This window comes from Aulonocara sp. 'chitande type north' Nkhata Bay, linkage group LG22, assembly GCF_057382095.1.
Source record: "Aulonocara sp. 'chitande type north' Nkhata Bay isolate Kocher_YH1m ecotype deep benthic linkage group LG22, A_spYH_male_GT1.1, whole genome shotgun sequence".
In the NCBI taxonomy this organism is placed as follows: Eukaryota; Metazoa; Chordata; class Actinopteri; order Cichliformes; family Cichlidae; genus Aulonocara; species Aulonocara sp. 'chitande type north' Nkhata Bay.
This window is the reverse complement of record NC_141364.1, coordinates 2,442,716-2,463,229: the sequence shown is the minus strand read 5'-3', so window position 1 is coordinate 2,463,229 and position 20,514 is coordinate 2,442,716. Positions and strand designations below refer to the sequence as shown.

Sequence of the window (20,514 nt, the reverse complement as noted above, 5' to 3'; positions counted from 1 at the left end):
CATCACCATGGAGGAGAGGAAGGTAATGACAATAACATTATCATCCTTCCGGCAGACAAGGGTAGGTGCACAGCTTTGCTAAACCAGAAAGACTATCATGAGAAAATTTTGTCACTACTCACTGACGAAAATACTTATGAGCCCGTCAAACAAGACCCAGGAAGTGGCTGCTGGAAGAGGGTGATGTCTGAAGCAGTTAGAACAACACAAGGCATTGACCAGACCTCATACCACAGGCTGCACCCAGGGTATGGGTAGACTAGACAGACTAGACACTGAACTAAACCTACAGGGAAAACGAGTGCACCAAAACAAAACCTAAGAACTAAACCCTTAACCAGAATAATCTGAAACATGGAAAATAATATTTAAAACAGGATAACTAAAGAATCAGAACATAGACCATCGTATAGATAAATACCAAAAATACAAGAGACAAAAATGCTGGGTCAAAATGACCCAGAACCGTGACACATCGTCTCTCTTAAATGACAAGTTTAAAGGTAGGTGAATTAATTTACAGTGCTGTGAAAAAGCATTTGGGTCCCTCCTGATTTCTTAGTTTTATCCATATCCTGCAAAGCACAGTGGGTAAAATTCCTCCACAGTGACGAGAGACTCACTGCCAGTTAGCACTAATGGTTGATTGCCAATGGTTGCACTCCAGTTATCAGGTTTGGAGGAGGATTACTTTTCACACCAGTTAGGTTTGGATAACCTTTTCCCCCTAGTAAATGAAATCATAATTTAAAAGCTGCACTTTGGTCCAAATTTTATGCAAATGTAATTGTTTTAGATTTTCCTAAATTCAAAACACAGTCAGCATAATTTTCGAGTCATCAACCATTTGAGTATATTTCAAACGTAACTGTACAAAACTGCCAATGGAACCAGTGTTTTTCAAAAATAAAAAACTTAAAATGCACTGTTCCAGATTATTACGCACACAGAGTATCAAAACATTTTATAGGTTGAAAATGGTCATTTGTTGAATTTGCAGCATTAGTAGATCAATTTTACTGAAATCAAAAGCTATTTCAATCAAAAATATCTCAACAGGTCAAGTTACATATTAACACAGGAGCCCTTATTTGATATCAGCTTTACAATTCTTGCATCCATGGAACTTGTGAGTTTTTGGAGAGTTTCTGCTTGAATGTCTTTGCAGGATGTCAGAATAGCCTCCGAGCTGCTGTTTGGATGCAAACTGCCCCACCCTCATATTTTTTGCTCGAGGATGCTCCAAAGGTTGTCAATAGGATTTTAAGTCTTCTCTTTCTACCATGGAAGAAAGTGGTCAGTCACTCCACATACTTTGCAGAGGTCATTTTCACATCTTCAGGGACCCTAAAGGGCCGATCAGTTCTCTCCCGTGATTCCGGCTCAAAACATGACTCCACCACCTCCTTCTTTAGTAGTTTTTCCTTTAATTGGGCTCAGCTGGCAAACTAATGATCATAGCTGTCTGAGATTGATTTCAGTGATACAAAGAGCCCTGAGACACAATTCAATCCATGGGTTCAATTGAAAAAAGACTTGTTTAATCTTTATGACACGTAAACACAATTTGCATAATAATTTGGAACGCGGTGTAATTACGTGGCTTATCTTTATCTAATATTAAAATTGGTTTGATTTCATATAGGTGACAAATATATCATAAATATAGCAATCTGATCTTATTTGTAGACTCCCACTCCATTTTGTGTTGATTCAGTATTAAATGAATGTGGATGTAAGACAGTTCACTGATGAACAGTAGAGAACAGCAAACCTCCAGCTCTGCGCCCAGTCTGAAGGATGAGGAGGAGGGGCTGAAGCAGAAAACCTGCGCATGAATAGCAGACACTGTGTCCAGTTAGTCCTGCTACAAGCCCTCACAACACCCAAACTCAAGAAGATAAGGGAAAGAGATCTGAGCAGCACTTCAGACATTACCGCTACTGCTGACGAAGACAAACATGTCCAGAAAAGCTGTGCTGGGTTTGATTCTTCTTTGTCTGCTTCTCGTCTTCTTCTTCTCTTCTTTTTCACCATCATCTTCTAAAGGTGAGTTTAATAAGTAAGATGTAAATCAGTTCTTTTGGATGTATGTCCAATGTCAAAGTTATACATGTAAGTACAGAGAGGTGTATTTCTGTTAGTCTGTGTTATGTTAGGTACTTCGTCTCCTGCACTGTAAGCTTAGTGTCTGAATTGTGAGCGACTGGTGTCGTTGTAGTTATGAATTGAACAGGTGGAGGACAGACAGGTGTTAAGTTAGGGTGTGTGTCATGAGAGGAATCCATCAGGATTCCCCACAACAAAAATAACTAAACAGCAGAACCTCCATCTGAATTTAGCGAAGAAGAGAAAGCTGAATAATTTTAAATTTGTAGCACAATGTTTATCTCATTCATCACAATCTCACTGGTCCGAGATCAGTGTTCCTTAATAGGCACTGAAGTTGGAATCATCCAGTAACAAACTATACATCTGAATTTTAAATATAAATATTCAACTGACAGCAGCTAAAATAATTTGAGGCTATTTTAAAAGTCTTTCATTTAACAAAAAAAAAAGAAGGTAAAATCTTCAATTTATTGGGGCAAATCTCTGGTACCATGGCTTTATGAATATGGACTCTCAGAGGTGAAGCTCACATGAAATTATGGATAATTGAAATTCCAAAAATAATTGGATGTCCCACCTTTGACAGCTGATTTGAAAGACTGTAGAAATCACAGCGATGCAGGTAGGGGTCAGATATTTTTCCATGTATAAGGCATAAACTATTGTTTGAAATTGCAATAATTAAGCTAATGGTTTCACAGATACTAAAGAACATAACCAAAAACAAAAATCCAACTTCAGCCTGAAATTCAAGTCATAGCTAGTTTCTGTTAATATAAAATGTTGTACGTTCTCATTGTCTGCAAATTCATTTTTAATACAGCGGTCCCTCGTTTATCGCGGGAGTTACGTTCTAAAAATAACCTGCGAAAGATGAAATCAGCAAAGTAGTGAACTTTATTTCTTACAATTATCATAGATGTTTTAAGGCTGTAAAACCCCTCACTACACACTTTATACACTTTTCTCAGACAGGCATGAACATTTTCACACTTTTCTCTCTTGTTTAAACTCTCAAAGATCAAACTTACGTAGAAAAATAAATCCAGTATTATAGAATGAAACTAAAGATCGAACCCTGTTTTTAGGTCCAGAACATGGAAATAGAGCAGCTGCAAGAGAGTTCAACACTAATGAATCATTAATGAATCAATGGTACAGAAGTAGAGGAAGCAAGAAGAATGAGTTGAGTAAAGTTTGACTCATCTGACTGTTTGGTTTCACTTAATGCGCCTTATAATCCTTTGACGTCGACACTGTTGTGTTTGTTTTCTTCTGCTAGTGAACATTTATGTAAATTTGACAAGCTGAACACATTCGGTGCAGTACAGGAGACACGACACGAGATTGACTGAAAATGGTCTACAGCCAATCAGGACACAAAAAAAAAAAATCTTTGAGATCTATTATTGTTTTATGAAACTGTTTTAAAATAAAAATGCTGCTTGATCTCACTTTAAACATGTGATCATATTTCAACATGAAATGATGAAACACCGTCAGCCTGCAGACTCAATTCAAAACCTCGCTTTAACCCCCAAAGACCCAAACTCTTTCATGGGATGCATTTTTAGTCACAATTGAGTAACGATGCGCAAAACTCTTTATTTGGTGTACAAAAAATGAGAAACAACAATTTTGTCCCTTTGAGCAATATGGCTCATTTGAAAGAGCAACATTTAGTATTGTGGTGATGTCCTATGAGGTTAAACTATATTTAGTCCAATTTTTAAAGTTTAGAAAAGTCATTTTGAACCCACCTTCACTCGAAATTGTCCATACTTTTAACTACTGATCGTTATGTAATTAGTAGTCTGTCTAAACCTCCATATGTGATTTTATTTTTAGTGCAGTCCAGCTCAGCTTCCAGGTTCAGGTAACTCTAATGGTACCGTAGATGTGGTGTGAAGTGGGTGACTCATCCACTCTGAGATGCATCATGTAGGAGGCTGCAGGAATGAAGACATTTTAAGACCTTGTTGTTCTGCATACATCAATAAAGTGCCATGGGTGCACGTGTATATGTGGCATGGAAATATGTATATGAGCAAATTATCAACATTGACATCACGACATCAGTACTTCTACTTTGTAACTGTGATACTGAGCAGATTGTGTAAAAACTCAGTTTCTGTTTGAGGAAGGGAGACAAGTTTTCCAGCGTGACATCATCTCATAGACGATTCTTACGCTGTGGAAGGTTGAAGTTGTTATTTGACTTCTGTTTGTGGGCAGTTGATTTTCTAAAAGTTTCTCCTCATGTGATTTTCATGCATATTATTCATATTTAGCACACACTGGATTCTGGTTTGTTTGGCATCACAGACGCTTTAAATCCAACCTTTCTGTTCTGTGTTGTTGCTTCTGTCTTTCAGAAATAACAACCATCAGAGCTACGGTCGGACAGGATGTCGTTCTGCCGTGTCACGTTTCAAAAGATAGATCCATCGCAGGCGTCGTGTGGACCCACACTGACACGAAAACACATTATGTTTTTGTGTACTACAGCAATAGCTCTGAAATAATCAGTCAGCAGGAAGAAGTACTGAACTGGATAAGCATAGAGAGAGAGAAGACGGATGGCGATTATTTTGTTTTCTGGCAACACAGGGAGTAACAAACAAATGGCTGTGAGCCATTTTGAAGATTGTCATCAAGCTGACAATGAATCCAATGGGTGAGTTTGTAGAAGAACAGAAGTTTCCGGAGCCTGTACTGGAAAACAAGTTCGCCAATCCAGGGCTTGTTTTCTTTTTTTGAAGGGAGGTCTTGTCAGGACCCTTACTGAATACTGGGTGCAAAGGTGTGCAGTCTTAGCACTAAATTATCCAACAACACCAGATTATCATTTCCTCATCTGGCTTCACATTGAAGTAGTTTTCTAATCAGTAGGGCAATGCTAGCTTTATTAATCTATTAATTAATCTGCTTTGACCAATCAGAAATGTGGCCCGTCTAGTGTCAGCAGAGTGACTGATTTTACAAACAGGCTGAAAGCAAAAAAGCAGATATACTCAGATATATGTCAGATTTTCTAAACAAAAGCCCAAAGTTAGCCCAGAAATGTGTTAGGATGTCCTACAATGCTGACTGTTCAAGTTAACAGACTTTTGCAGAATACGTTTCAAGGCTGTTCCTGACAACTAATTTAGTCTTATTTAGACCATATCTACCAGTCGGCCCTTTCATTATTCCTGTTTGGGTTCTTCCTGGCTTCCTTCCACAGTCCAAAGACTCGCTTTGTTAACTAGTGATTCTAAATCGGCTGTAAGCATAAATGTGAGAACGAATACGTTTGTGCTTCTATGTGCTGGCCTGTGATAGACTGGCTACCTGTCAAAAGTGTTCAAACCACTGCAAATATGAAGTGCGTTGCAGGGGGGTTGGAAGTCTTTCCCCACTTAATTGTAAAGTTGAACCATACAGCTCCAGCTGCCCTGAAAGAACATCAACAAGCTTGTCCTCAATTTTTTGTCTATAACATCAGGATTGATCCCTGGAGTTGAAAAATGAAACTACGTGCTATACAGGGAGTGCAGAATTATTAGGCAAGTTGTATTTCTGAGGAATAATGTTATTATTGAACAACAACCATGTTCCCAATGAACCCAAAAAACTCATTAATATCAAAGCTGAATGTTTTTGGAAGTAGTTTTTAGTTTGTTTTTAGTTTTAGCTATTTTAGGGGGATATCTGTGTGTGCAGGTGACTATTACTGTGCATAATTATTAGGCAACTTAACAAAAAACAAATATATACCCATTTCAATGATTTATTTTTACCAGTGACACCAATATAACATCTCCACATTCACAAATATACATTTCTGACATTCAAAAACAAAACAAAAACAAATCAGCGACCAATATAGCCACCTTTCTTTGCAAGGACACTCAAAAGCCTGCCATCCATGGATTCTGTCAGTGTTTTGATCTGTTCACCATCAACATTGCGTGCAGCAGCAACCACAGCCTCCCAGACACTGTTCAGAGAGGTGTACTGTTTTCCCTCCTTGTAAATCTCACATTTGATGATGGACCACAGGTTCTCAATGGGGTTCAGATCAGGTGAACAAGGAGGCCATGTCATTAGTTTCTCTTCTTTTATACCCTTTCTTGCAGCCACGCTGTGGAGTACTTGGACGCGTGTGATGGAGCATTGTCCTGCATGAAAATCATGTTTTTCTTGAAGGATGCAGACTTCTTCCTGTACCACTGCTTGAAGAAGGTGTCTTCCAGAAACTGGCAGTAGGACTGGGAGTTGAGCTTGACTCCATCCTCAACCCGAAAAGGCCCCACAAGCTCATCTTTGATGATACCAACCCAAACCAGTACTCCACCTCCACCTTGCTGGCGTCTGAGTGGGACTGGAGCCCATCCATCTGGCCCATCAAGACTCACTCTCATTTCATCAGTCCATAAAACCTTAGAAAAACCAGTCTTGAGATGTTTCTTGGCCCAGTCTTGACGTTTCAGCTTGTGTGTCTTGTTCAGTGGTGGTGGTCTTTCAGCCTTTCTTACCTTGGCCATGTCTCTGAGTATTGCACACCTTGTGCTTTTGGGCACTCCAGTGATGTTGCAGCTCTGAAATATGGCCAAACTGGTGGCAAGTGGCATCTTGGCAGCTGCACGCTTGACTTTTCTCAGTTCATGGGCAGTTATTTTGCGCCTTGGTTTTTCCACACGCTTCTTGCGACCCTGTTGACTATTTTGAATGAAACGCTTGATTGTTCGATGATCACGCTTCAGAAGCTTTGCAATTTTGAGACTGCTGCATCCCTCTGCAAGACATCTCACTATTTTTGACTTTTTGAGCCTGTCAAGTCCTTCTTTTGACCCATTTTGCCAAAGGAAAGGACGTTGCCTAATAATTATGCACACCTGATATAGGGTGTTGATGTCATTAGACCACACCCCTTCTCATTACAGAGATGCACATCACCTAATATGCTTAATTGGTAGTAGGCTTTCAAGCCTAAACAGCTTGGAGTAAGACAACATGCATGAAGAGGATGATGTGGACAAAATACTCATTTGCCTAATAATTCTGCACTCCCTGTAGATCCATTCTCTTCCGCTTATCCTTTTTCTAATTTTGCGACTATCCTCTGTCAACCCTACGATATGTTTGTGTGGGAATATCACACACAGCAGTTAGTGTATTTCACCAGTTTCTGAAATACTGAAATGTCCAAACTGCTGTTGCATTAAAGGACCAACAAGATCTAAAGGATGTTGCAGAAATTGTGATGCAGTTGTTCGAAGAACTGATTGATTAGTAACCCAATAAGAAGTGATCTGCTTTTCTAAAGCTGCGTCCACAATGGAAGTTATTCAGTCACTGCACATGCTTTGCACACACACATCCCTTACTTCGTGTGTAGGTAACTCTCAAATGTATTTACTTCCTGGTCATGCATCAGTCAGTGATATACTACTGTGTTATTGGTAGTTGCTTCAATTACTCGTCCTCACAGTTGACAAAAGATTATCTCTGGACACACCCACTCAGAATTTCTACAGGTTACTTTGCTTGTACTCATTTGAAGTGGGCGTAGCTTAACACTTAAAACCCAAAGTGGGCTCAGATCCAAGCCTTGTTTCGTAGTACAGGTGTCAGATTGTTTTTGTGAGAAAGAATCATGTGTTTGTAATTCGATATTTCTGTGTTGATGAGACTGTCTCTCTCTCTCGCCTCTCTTCTGTTTCTCACCTGCAGCTGAACCAACAGATGATGGATCAAGAGCGTGTGCTCCACATGCATTGTTTCAGCCACTTGCTTTTACTCTTGGTGTCATTGCAGATGTTTTGAGATGGAAGGCTATCCATGGAGCTGGCTTACTGCGACTCCATGCATGGCCTGCCTGCGTACATGCTTGGTAAATCTTTTTGAACAGTGTCGTACTAGTGCTGGGTGGTATACCACTTGTAACTTTATTTGTGATGTTGAAATTTCAACATAGTATTGAATTGACAAAAAGACCACCATTGATGATAAAAAGGTTGACGAGTGTGTTTAAATGAACTCAAATGGATCTTGTGTACTTTTTCATATCTCAAATACGTTTTAACATATTGTTTTGAAAAGCGGTCCAACCCATTTTTCTCATACATTGAAATCTGAGGCAATGTCTGAACATGAATATTTCAAAGACTATGTAGAATAAAAGCCTAAGTTTTCACTGATCTTCCTTACAATCAAAGTAAATGAGAATCTGTCATGTGGGACATCAACTTATTTTCAAGTATAGTTAGTTAAAATATAAAGAACAAGTCTCGCATTTGCAAAGTTCCATATCTGAGCACACACTAATGACAAAAACAAATAAAACTATAATATGAAAAATACAACTATAATAATTTTAGCAGTCTGTGAGGAAATAGAATAACATTGGGTTGACTAGAAACTGCAGAATTTTGGGGGATTCGATTATCTACTGACATTTTTTGTTTGTTTTTGATAGAAATTGTTGCCTTTGGCTAACATGTTCATGTTGATAAAGTCTACATGCCATGTTGACTTAGGTAAATAGAAAAGTAGGGCCATTGCATCTGAAGTCAGAAAAACGAATTAGCCATGTTTAGCCACCCAACATAATGGCCCTTTTATACAGAGAAATAATAAAAATACTTTGATATACACTCTGGTTGTACCACCGAGCACTATATCTGTCACTGTGGGATTGTGAAAACGTAATGTTTAAATGTTAGCTGTCCCTGTTTATTAAGCATTAAGGCAAATTTACTATATGGACCTCGACTCTAAAAAAATGTGGCATCACTGGGTTGGTTGGTTGGCTGCTGCAAACAGACTTATATTAATTTATGCTAGCTAACTAGTAACTTAGTGAAAAACAATGAAAATGAAACTAAAAAGCAGTATAAGAGGATCACGTTTGTACTGACCGTGGCTGCAACAATGAGTCTTATGTTAAAAATCAAGAAGATTCAGTTTCACTCTCTGTCTCTGAAGCAGTCGGTGCTTTTCATTGTTACCTGCACTGAAACAGTTAGCCATAATGCACAAGATTTTTGAGGATTTAAACACATATTTCTTAAACTCAGCTTCATAAACAGCCTTAAAAGATTTTTTGAGAAGGGCTCCATGGTGTAAATTTTATTTTATTTTTTTTAAATTAGCCTCGACACATGTAGTGTTTCATGTGAACTGTAGCATTGGAAATCGCTGATTTATGTGCAGCTGCTGAGCTTTGTGACAAAATACTCGTTTGTTCTTCTTAAGTAACAGGTAGCTTTAAAAATGAAATTCTGAAGCAAAATTACTACTACACATGTGACTAATCCAGACAGTAAGTGTACCAGTGTTACTCTGTCCTGATGTTTTTTCTGAAAATGACTAAAAATAAATGCTTACAGCAATTTCTCATTTCAGTCTGTAGACAATCTGAGTGTGCTCTGATTGTATTTCATGTTAAAATGTGTTTACATGTTGAAATGTAGTCATTAAATGTTTAAATGTCAAATGTATTTATATGTGTCAAAAAAGACAAAAATGAGTTGCACTGGATATAAAGTGTGTCTTTCTGTTTGACTGATATTTGGATCTTCTGATGATTAATTCGATGTAAAAATTAAATGCAACATTTAGTCAGATTCCAGGTTTGTCATCGCAGAAGTGAAATTTAATTTGTCTAAATGAGAAGCGAACAACCCTGAACAACACTTTTTTCCCCATCTTTTTAAAAATAAACATAAATAATATGTCCTCAGTCCACCGCATTGAAGTAGAGGCTCAGTCTTTACCTGTTTCTATGGTGAATCTATTTATGACGCCTTTCTTTAATCCATGGAAGCACTTAGTTTTGAGTGAATCAGGCCTAATCATCTTTCATAGAACTGAAAACTAAAAACATACAGCATGGAGAAACATTTCAGTCTTACAATTCAGTGATTTTTGAGCAGTGGTCTAAAATTCAAAGACATCCATGTGTGTTCAACAACCATAATGTGCTGTCTGTTACAGCAATTACTGCACTAATCAAAAGTCTGGATTCATTTCTGTTTGCTGAAGTTTTAAAATCTTAAAGAAAATTGCTTTTAATCTTAAGATAATGCAGGAGTCCTGGCTCACATGTTGTTTTGATGTTAAACGTGTTGTTGTGACTTCTATGCATTGTTATTGTGATCTTGTCAACATGTTTAACTTACTGGGAATGTGATTATAGTTATGTATTAAAACATATACTACAAGTGTACCTGTTTGTGTGTGACACCAAATTCTTTTCTGCAACTCAAACCTCCAACATGTGGACTGAAGTGTTGTCCAGAGGCTGCAGCGGCTGTTTGTCAAATGGTCAGTAACTACCTCATTAAAATGATATACAAGACTTAATAAATGGGACCACAGACTGTCCATAAGAGATTGACAAAGCTCATGGTAAAGTGTCTTAAAACTGCACACCTGCTGCTCTCTGGTAGAAAGCTCCATGCCCTCCCGTGTTTTAAATACACCTTAGAACAGCACGCAGCAACACCACATATGTCCGGGTGGAGAGAGGTATGGGGACTTCACACCCCTGTTCTCTGTTTGCAGTCGGGGCGGGGGGCTGGGAGGAGGAGTTGGCTGTCTGCTTGGGGTCTGGGATGCTGGGCCTCCCTGCTGCTGCAGAGCTGGGGGTGGTCTGCTTGTCCCCAGACAGGGTGGATTGCCTGTCTGGGGATGATAGTACCTGGATAGTACCAGTACCCCTCATGTGGTATTGAGTATTTGGTGCACATGAGGGTGGGAATGCATGTTTGTGTCTGTGTGTGCCTGCTTGTCTATGTTTATGTGTCAGGTCAGGTCTTAGACTCCACCTCTCTGGGAAAATCTCAGGGCTCCCCAGGTGTGGGGGCCTATCTCCCCTCACCACACTCCCTGCTGGTGGCTGATGCCCTTGTCTGTCGGTGCATTGGTGGTTCTCAGTGTCCGGGTCTGGGTGCTCAGCTATGTACTGGCTTACTCCCGGTGGCTGCTTGGCGGGGCCTCAGGCCACTTCCAGGGGCCCTTCGGGGTCCGGGGCCCTCGGTACACTCTGGCACAGCTGGCACATCACCGCAGGCCCCTGTGGCTTTTCCACCATGGCTGCTGGGTGACCCCCCCTCACCAGCTGGGGCTTGCCTCAGCTCTTTCCAAGAGGGTGCCATGGCTGCCCCCCCAACATTTTGAATACAAGCACGCTCACGCACACAGGTGACACACACACCATCTTTTTAGGCTGCTGCCTCAGAGCATACGTACGCTGTCGGTCTTGCATGCTGCTCAGTAACATTCAATACTTATTATTAACTGTTACTTATAGTTATCTCGGTTGTTGCTCTGTGGTTGTTGGTCTCCCTACTGTGTTGTTCTCTTTTTGTTTCTTTTCTTTTTTTCCCTTCCAGCAGGTGATGCAGCAGATTCTTTTAGTGTCTTTAGTCACTTTACCTCCTCTGTTTTTCTTTCCCTCCCTTTCTTTCTTTCTCCTTTAACTTAAAATAAACTGAATAAATAATAATAAAGTGGGCCAATATGGCAAAGCCATAATGAGTGTTGGGAAGGTTACTTTTAAAATGTATTCCACTACAGATTACAGATTACGTGCCCCAAAATGTATTTTGTAATGTATTCCGTTACGTTACTCTCATTGAGTAACGTATTCTGAATACTTTGGATTACTTAATATATTATCATGCTTTTACAACTACATGAATGTACTATTGCTGTGCGATTTATTACTATTACTGAAGGCTGCTCGCCGTACCAATACCTACTAGATTTCCAAATATTATAAAATGAGTAACAGTAGGGTGGATATTTTATCTGTTAATAATCATGTGGAACTGCACATGATTATTTGCAGCTTGCAGATTGTTAATGCTATTCATCAAGTTTAAATAGAGCATGTTAATACATGGGGATCCTGAAGGCTGCTCCAAAAATGATCAGATTATCTTTCAAATATTTGTTCAATTCAAATGAGTTCAAATTATATTTTTTTAGAAATCTACTACATCATGTATAATTTATTTTATGTCATGTGTAATTGATGACATAAAATAAATGTCATCAATTACAGTGTGATTAATATTTCCATTGCAAATATTAATCACACTTAAATTAAGAGGGGGTGGCAGTAAAAACTTCGGAGCTGTGATGCCATCACGTTCACTGCCGTTCCAATTGTAAAACGATCGTGCTGCGTTCTTGGGAGGTCCGGACTCCCGTGTGAACTTCGGACTAGTGAAAACCGGAGTGCGGACTCCTGTATACACGAGTATTTAGAAACAGCCTAACGGTCCGCAGTCTATGATCTAAACTCAGCTAACGCAAGTTAACAATGTTAGCTTGGTGATGAGTAGCCTTCATTAATAGTAATAAAAATCACACAGTAATAGTACATTGAAGATACTGAAGTTTTGACAATCCCATTTTTCTTATGAAATGGTGTCGGAATTTCCATTTCTGCCCGTGCACTGCTGGCTCTGGGTCCATTGTGTAACTGACGCCACCAACATTAACAGGACTCGGCATGTAGGATGAAGGACCCAAATGCAGGATCCAGAAACGGAAAGTTAAAGTGCAGCTTTTAGTGCAGGAAAAACTCTTCATGAATACAAGGAAACAAAACAAGAAACTCAAAGCACTACCTAAGAAACTGGGGAAACTAGAACACTAAACTATGAACAGAGAACTGGAAACCTATCATAACACAGAGGTGAAGACACAGCATGGTGAGGATACAACACAACACTGACAGAGGGAAACACAAGGCTTAAATACGCTGAGAGATAATGAGGGAATGAGACACAGGAGGATAACACAGCTGGGAGTAATCAAACATGATGAGACCAAGGGAAAGCAAAACTAGAAACACTGACATGAGACGGGGGACTGTCAAAGTAAAACAGGAAGTACAACACAGAGACGCGGACTTGAGACCGGACTGACCAGGGAGACGGAGAGAACAAGGAGACAAGACATGAGATGACGGGGAACATGAAAAAGGCAAAATAACTGTGATGGCTGCACGTACAGCCACACAGTGGTATTATCCACCATGTTAGTGTAGAGCACATGTGTCAAAGTCAAGGCCCGCGGGCCACATCCAGCCCGGCGTACATTTATATCCGGCCCGCGAGATCATTTTATATAGATATACTATTATTGTTATGCATGGCCAGGTGATATGAGGCGCTAATAATATACAAACTACAGATAATGCCATACCCATAATGCAGCGCTGCAGCCTCCTTGCTGAACGCTAGGCTAACTGGGAACATTCCCGCGTCAATCAAGACAAACTTCTGTTATTGCGAAGCTCGCCGCTCACAATGGTGGAGAGAAAAGTTGATTCTGAAAGCAGAGCCTTTCAGCGCCAGTGGGTGCCTGAATATATGTTTACAGACATGCTGGTAAAGCCATGTGTCTTATTAGTGGAGCTAATGTGGCTGTAATGAAGGAATTTAATTTAAGACGGCACTACGAGACAAAACGTCAGGATAAGCTGAAAAGTACAGACATGTATAGACAAGAAAAGTATAGACATGATGGACATTGACAGCAAAATCACAAAGTGAAGCTGTTGTGACAGCAAGTTTTATTGTAGCAGAGGAGCCAAATGAGCCCGGTACCGCTCTGAAGAGCTGCAGGATGAAGCTGTGCGACGTCTTGTGTCCAGACAAAACGCAGATTTTGGCAAATGTGAGCCTGAGCAGAAATACGATTGCTGATCGGGTTTGTGAGACAGCCACTGATTTAAGAACACAGTTGTGTGAAAGAAGCAAAAACTTTATTGCATACTCTCTTGCTGTGGATGAAAGGACAGACATGATGGACATTGCACGGCTGGCCAGCTTCATCCGTGGAGAGGAACTATTGAACATTAAATCGATGCACGGGACAACGACAGGGAAAGACATTTTTGAAAACGTATGTCAAAGTGTAACGACATGAAAGAGTAAAGATGCAGGAGGAGAACTGTACCGGTGAGTTAACAGCATATCACTGCATCACACACCAGGAAAGGCTGTGTGGTAAAGTCCTAAAAATGGAGCATGTAATGATCACCGTAACGCAAACCGTAAATTTTATCTGAGCTAAAAGTTTAAATCACCGTCAATTTCAGTCTTTTATGTGGGAAATAGATTCAGAGTTTGCTGACATTCCTTCATACAGAGCTCCGCTGGCTGAGTTGGGATAAAAATTCTCAACAGAGTTTTTGAGCTCAGCAAGGAAACCTGTCAGTTCATGGACATGTACGATGCGGTGAAGGCGTTTCAAGTGAAGCTGTCACAAATGCACCTGTGCAACCTGCCTCACTTTCCCTGTTGCCAAGTAATGTTGAACCAAGTCAGCGCACTTTGCTGAGCTGCACCTGTGCAGATTCAGATGGAGCTGCAGTGTAATGATGCACTCGGGGAAAGTACGACACTGAATGGCCCGCACAGTTTATTAGTTCCACTCCTGCAGCAACGCCCAGCTCCGTCTACATGCGGCTCCAACCTTGTGTTTGCTTTCATTTATTTTTTCTGGGGTTTTGGCAGCATGTTCATATTTCTAACTTGCATAATTTTGACAGGATATATTTTTATGAAGAGCAACATATTTAAAGTTAAAGTTTATTTAATTTTTTAAGATTATTTAATCTGGAATAATATTCCTGTCTGTTTGTATTCATATTTATGTTTAAAAAACATGTTTTAGTGTGTTCAATAAATGTTTATCTTGTTTGGCCCGCGACCTAAAGTGTGCCTTGAGTTTTGGCCCCCTGTGCAATTGAGTTTGACACCCCTGGTGTAGAGGCTTGTACATTGCATTCACATTGTCTTTCTTTAAATATAAGAATTAATTTACAGGACAATAAATAACTGGTTTTGGTTTAGAATTATTTCACATATCCACATAACACTGCATTCTAAAATAAGTGCGCACATTTTAGTTTACACTGTTATGTATGATTTAATCTTCTGAGTTACCTTAGTTGCAGCTGCTAGGGTGGCTGTAGCTCAGGAGGTAGAGAAGGTCACCTACTGATCGGAAGGTTGGTGGTTTGATCCCTGGCTCTTCCAGCCTTGGGCGAGATGCTAACCCCAAGCTGCTCTCCGATGTATCCATCAAATATGTGTGAATGTGGTTAGACAGCACTAAGTTTAGAGAAAGTGCTTGTGAGAATGGGCGTGACAGGGTGAATGTGGCATGATGTATAGAGCGCTTTGAGTATAGAGCTCTGTCAGTGCGTCCCAGGGCGGCTGTGGCTGCAGTGTAGCTTGCCATCCCCAGTGTGTGAATGTGAATGTGTGGGTGACTGATTTTTGGACTTTAACCTGTGCCAAAGTTTTCTTCGCTGCTCGGTTTATCACAATAACAGAAACCAAAATCCGAGGACTAATAATATAACAAGCAGAACCAAAACCGACGAATAACAATACTCAGGGAATACAACTTAAACAGACACAAAGCACTGGGTCTGTCATGGTCAGTGGCTCTGTGTCTGAGGTGTGTTTGGGATGCCCCGGTGGCCACACCCTCAGGTTGGGCCGTCACCATCGCACCTGCATCCCATTCCAGGTGATTACCAGGAGGATTATTTAACACTGCACAGATGGCTGCACCACGCCAGCCCGTTAGTCACCCCTTACGTATTGTGTTTGCTTTTGGATCCCACTTGTGTGCATGAACTGCGGTTCATGACAGGGTCATCGAGGACCATGACAAATTCGGTCTGCAGATAATCGGAGTGTGCTCTGACTGTATTTCATGTTGAAAATGTTTACACGTTGAAATGTAGTGATTAAATGTTTAATTGTCGATAGAAAATGACAAAAATCAGTTGCAGTGGATATAAAATGTGTCTTTTCTGTTTGACTGATATTTGGATCTTCAGTTGATTAATTCAATGTAAAAATTAAATGCAACATTTTTTTGGATTCCAGGTTCGTCATCATAGAAGTAAAATTTAAGTTGCCTAAATGAGAAGTGAACAACCCTGAACAGAAAAACACCTTTTCTCTTCTTTTTTTTTTTTTTTTTTTTTTTTTTAAGATAAATTATAAATAATAGTCCACAATGACGCACAGTCGTCAGACCACTACATTCAAGTAGAGGCTCAGTCTTTACCTGTTTCTATGGTGATTATATTTATGACGTATTTCTTTAACCCTTTAAGTCCTACCATAGAACCACGTCCGCCAGAGCTTATCTTTACATTTTCACATGCTGTGGAGCCATTTTTGGGAGCATTTCAAGTTGCTACACATCAATACAACCATTATAGCCCAAATTTTAATAATATGTTTGCATTAAGTCCATAGTAACTACATAAATTGGAAAAAAGTGCAATAAACTACAAAATTATTTATTTATTTATTTTTTTACATATATTTCTGGTTGGAGAAATTTATTCGGTTCATCCCTCAAAAGTGTAAATACAAAAATGTAGCACAAACAGTTTCCAACCACAGGAAATTTATTTTGAGTGTCTTCATAGTTTGAATTAGTTGTATAAAGTGCTTTGAGTGCTCAGAGTAGAAAAGTGCTATATAAGAACCAGACCATTAACATTACCTTGTTTTATTTTGCATCGTTGCCTTACAGCAAGAACATATAGAGTTTAAATCCACCAACTGGCTGAGGCCTTTCTGTGTGCAGAGTGTTCTCCCCGTGTATATAGAATGTGGGGTCTTTCCGGATACTTGGGCTTCCTCCCACAGCCCAAAGACATGCAGTTAGTGGGGTTTGGTTAACTGAGTATTCTAAATTGCCCATACACATGAATGTGCTTGCAAGTGATTTTCAGTCTGTGTCAGCCCTGCTATAGTATGGCGACCAAATGCTGCCTACAGGCTTCAGGTACAAGTTCATAAGCTTTTTGTAAACTAAACAGTCCTCTGTCAACAGACCAGAACAAGCTTCATGAGTCTTATCTGTCAACGTACACAGCAACATTACACAATACACATCCTGAGGCCAGTGCAGCGAAGTCGCCATGCATTCAAATGCAATGAAGAAACTATGAACACTTGATTCAGAAAAAACTAGAACAAGGTGAATGTCATTGCCCACAAACAAGCTCCTAAACACCTGTGCACCAACAGGTGTAGGCCAAGAGCTCATCAGCTCTATCTGATGCAACGTGATAGCTGTTCCATCCTCCTGAACTGGAACTCCCTCTCTCTTTCCTCCTTCACCAACTGACGGCGTGCCAGACACATTCTAAGCTTTTCATCCATTTTAGAATTGGAGAAGGGTCAGCAAATACAGAAGCAGAGACAAACGTCAGTAGAGCTAGCAGGCTACAGTTGTCTTGTCCCACCTAATTAAGGCACCACTACACCTCTCTGTCACAGGCTAGCCAACAATTAAACAGCTTAATGGTTAACCGAACACCACAACATCTTTCGTTGACTGACTTATCTGTTGTGCCATTCTCCAAAGTTGATTCTGTTCATCTGGACGTAGCATTTTCAGTGACGTTTTGTCACTCATCCAAGTGACTTCTTCAGTCCAACTGTCTTTGCACTGCCTTCCAGGGAGTGGAGAGGTCCTATGGTGTGGTTGTTGGTGCTGCAGTTTGGAGATGTGGGAGCTGTGGCGAGGTAGGCCGCAGAAGTGCATTTATCTTTGTTGTTTGTTCTTTCTTTCACCTCTTTAGACACACAACACTGGGTTGTGACCTTTTTTTGTTCTTATTGATAAAGCGCCATTGCCATCTCTTTGTGTTAAACTGCTAATTAAAAAAAACCTATTATTTACCATGCTGCTCTGTTTGGTGTCCTTTTCTTTTATTCCCTGCTCCCCACATCTTCCCCTAGACCTTATTTGTGGGTATGTATCAGCATTCATTAAAATGTAACTCTTACGTCAAGTTAAACCTAAATCCCAAGTATTTCAAAACAATTCAGCAAAATTTTCCTGATGGCAGTTGTTAATTTTTTTTTAATTCCACATAAAATTATTCTGAGCTGAGTCTCTTTAATTTAACTTCATTTTATTTATATAGTGCCAAATCAAGTGAGTTGATATAATGAAATATTATTCCCATCGATCCCCTTTCTCTTATCCTTGTCAGGGTCACGGGTGGGGGGGCTATCCCAGCTGTCTTAGGGCGAGAAGCAGGGTACATCCTGGACAGGCCACAGAGCTAACACATAGAGACAGATAACCAATCACAATCACACCTATGGGAAATTTAGAGTTTCCAGTTAACCTAACCCTACTAACTGCATGTCTTGTGGGAGTAAGCCGGAGTGAACCCACGCAAACACAGGGAGAACTGAACTCTTGCTGTGAGGCAACAGTGCTAACCACCATGCCACTGTGCTGCCCTGCTTATTTCATTTCAGACAATTTAGTCCAAAACATTAATAAAGTATTTTGAGTATTTTGAGCTGAATAGTCATCAAAGATCAATGGTCAAAGGTACAGGATGTGACACTATTTGCCAGCTATAGGTCAATATTTAATGCAGCAACAGAGATCTGTCTTCACAGCCAAAAAAGCAAATAACTTCACAAAATACATACAGCTCTGAATGCTATCGTGTGTAGGCACAATAGACATCTTTGATAAGCAAAACAAAATGTAAATGTGGAAATCACAATTAACCTCCTAAGACCTGAACTCTTCCACAGCAGCATTTTTAATTTCTCTTTGATATTTGGGCTGATTGGAGCCCGATAAATGTAAAAACAAAGAATTACCAGATTTGTTTTTATGAAAAATCAGAGCCACATATGAAGATATTCGTTTAAAATTTTGATAGAACAGTAGCAGAATAATGTCCTTGTAAATGGAAATCAGGCCCTTGAAGAGTAAAATTGAGTATTTTGGTCTAAATAACCCAAAATGTCATGTCCACATATGTGGACGCCAGGTCCTAGGAGGTTCAAGTTATAAATAAAAAGTCAATAATTCTGCATTCTTCATTTTCCATGGACATAATGACCTGAGTTTGTTTCTTATGAGACATGAAAATTTCAGAGATACACACATGGAGAGGCTTTCTGTAACCATAGTTACTCTCTCAAGTGCCAGTGAATGGGCTGTCTGTAGCTCCGGGAGCAGAAAAGGAAAGGACAATGCTGCTCTTAAACCCTGAGTGTGCCCTGAGCAACATGCATGCTTTCATGTTTACAGCATAATAGATTTGTGGCCATTTCTCACTATCCTGTGCTATCTGAAGAGCCTAATTTAAACAATGAGTTTGATTTGAAGTTATATGAGGAAAAGGAGAGTGTAACCATCTCATGTCCTCTCCTGCAGCAGCAGCAAGACAAAATTCCTTCTCCTCCTCCTCATCTCCCCTTGCTTCTTGCCTTTTTCATTTTTCTTTTAAACAAAGCATAACACCATTGTTGAAATCCTTAATTTATTTAGCCACCACCAGATCAACCTGTTTTGCAACACAGGCCACTCATTAGATTTGACCCTGGGACCTGACAAACTGATGCGAGAATGTGGTTTCAGGTTAATCTCGTTCAGGGCTCGCAAAATCGCTAGCCCGACGTCCTGGGGCTAGCGATCTTTCCAGTCGGGCTACCAAAATCTATCTCTGCCCTGCCTGTCGGGCTATTGTAGGAAGGAAAAATATATGTCAATGCTTTTGCATTCTTTCAGAAATGTAGCTGGGTAATTATGTCATTGGCATCGGTGAGCCACTGTCAATATGTGACATATTGAAGTCGCGTTTGAATTTGCGCTTGTTTTTTTGCTTTCACTTTGCAATCGCGCGAACTGTGTATAGAGAGCGACAGCACTGATCTGTGAGTGATGATAATTTGTGCACCAATTCCTCTGACATCGTCTTATTAATCGTTAGCTTACTATGCAAACATGACAAGTGAAATCTCCCGCAGCTTAAACATGTGAGAGGTTGATCGCGCAGAGAATCGCTGAGCGTTATGTGAGTGTGTGTGTAAAAGCAGCAGGATATATATTTTAGTTCTGCTGAGCCAAATAAGACAGGTCAGGGTGAAGAAGTGACAGCCAAAGAAAAGCTTACCACAAAACGGAGAAGTTATGACAAATCAGACTATAAGGCAAAAAGAAAGTGCAGCTTTATGGTTTCATGGACAAAAGAATTTCTGTGGCTGCAATATGACGAGCTAAATAACCAGGGGTGCACATAAGTGGTCCGCAGGTGCGCATTCGCTGTCAAAATAAAAAAACGTGCACAAGATAAGAAGTTGCAACGCGTGTTTGCATACATAAGATTTTCTGGAGGAGGACAGACATTTGTTTAAAACTCTTAAAGATGTCGAAGAAGCTCCTTTAAGCAATTACTGTGATGTTCCTCCACCTCCAAACAAATGTCAGAAGGAGTCCGAACCACAAAAGAAGCACGTATTCTCAGAAAAGTAGTTGCAGGAGGTGAGCTGGCTTCAAACAAATGATGAACGCACAGAGATGTGGTGTGGAATGTGC

At 40.0% G+C, this 20,514-nt stretch overlaps 1 long non-coding RNA gene across 1 annotated transcript; it reads left to right on the top strand.

Annotated features, from left to right (window-relative positions):
* The first annotated feature begins 1,892 nt into the window (after positions 1–1,892).
* LOC147303167 (uncharacterized) lies at positions 1,893–10,258 on the top strand. The gene is made up of 3 exons (XR_015127031.1): positions 1,893–2,049; positions 4,488–4,789; positions 7,831–10,258. It is a non-coding gene; the product is annotated as an uncharacterized LOC147303167 (long non-coding RNA).
* Positions 10,259–20,514: the final 10,256 nt, after the last annotated feature.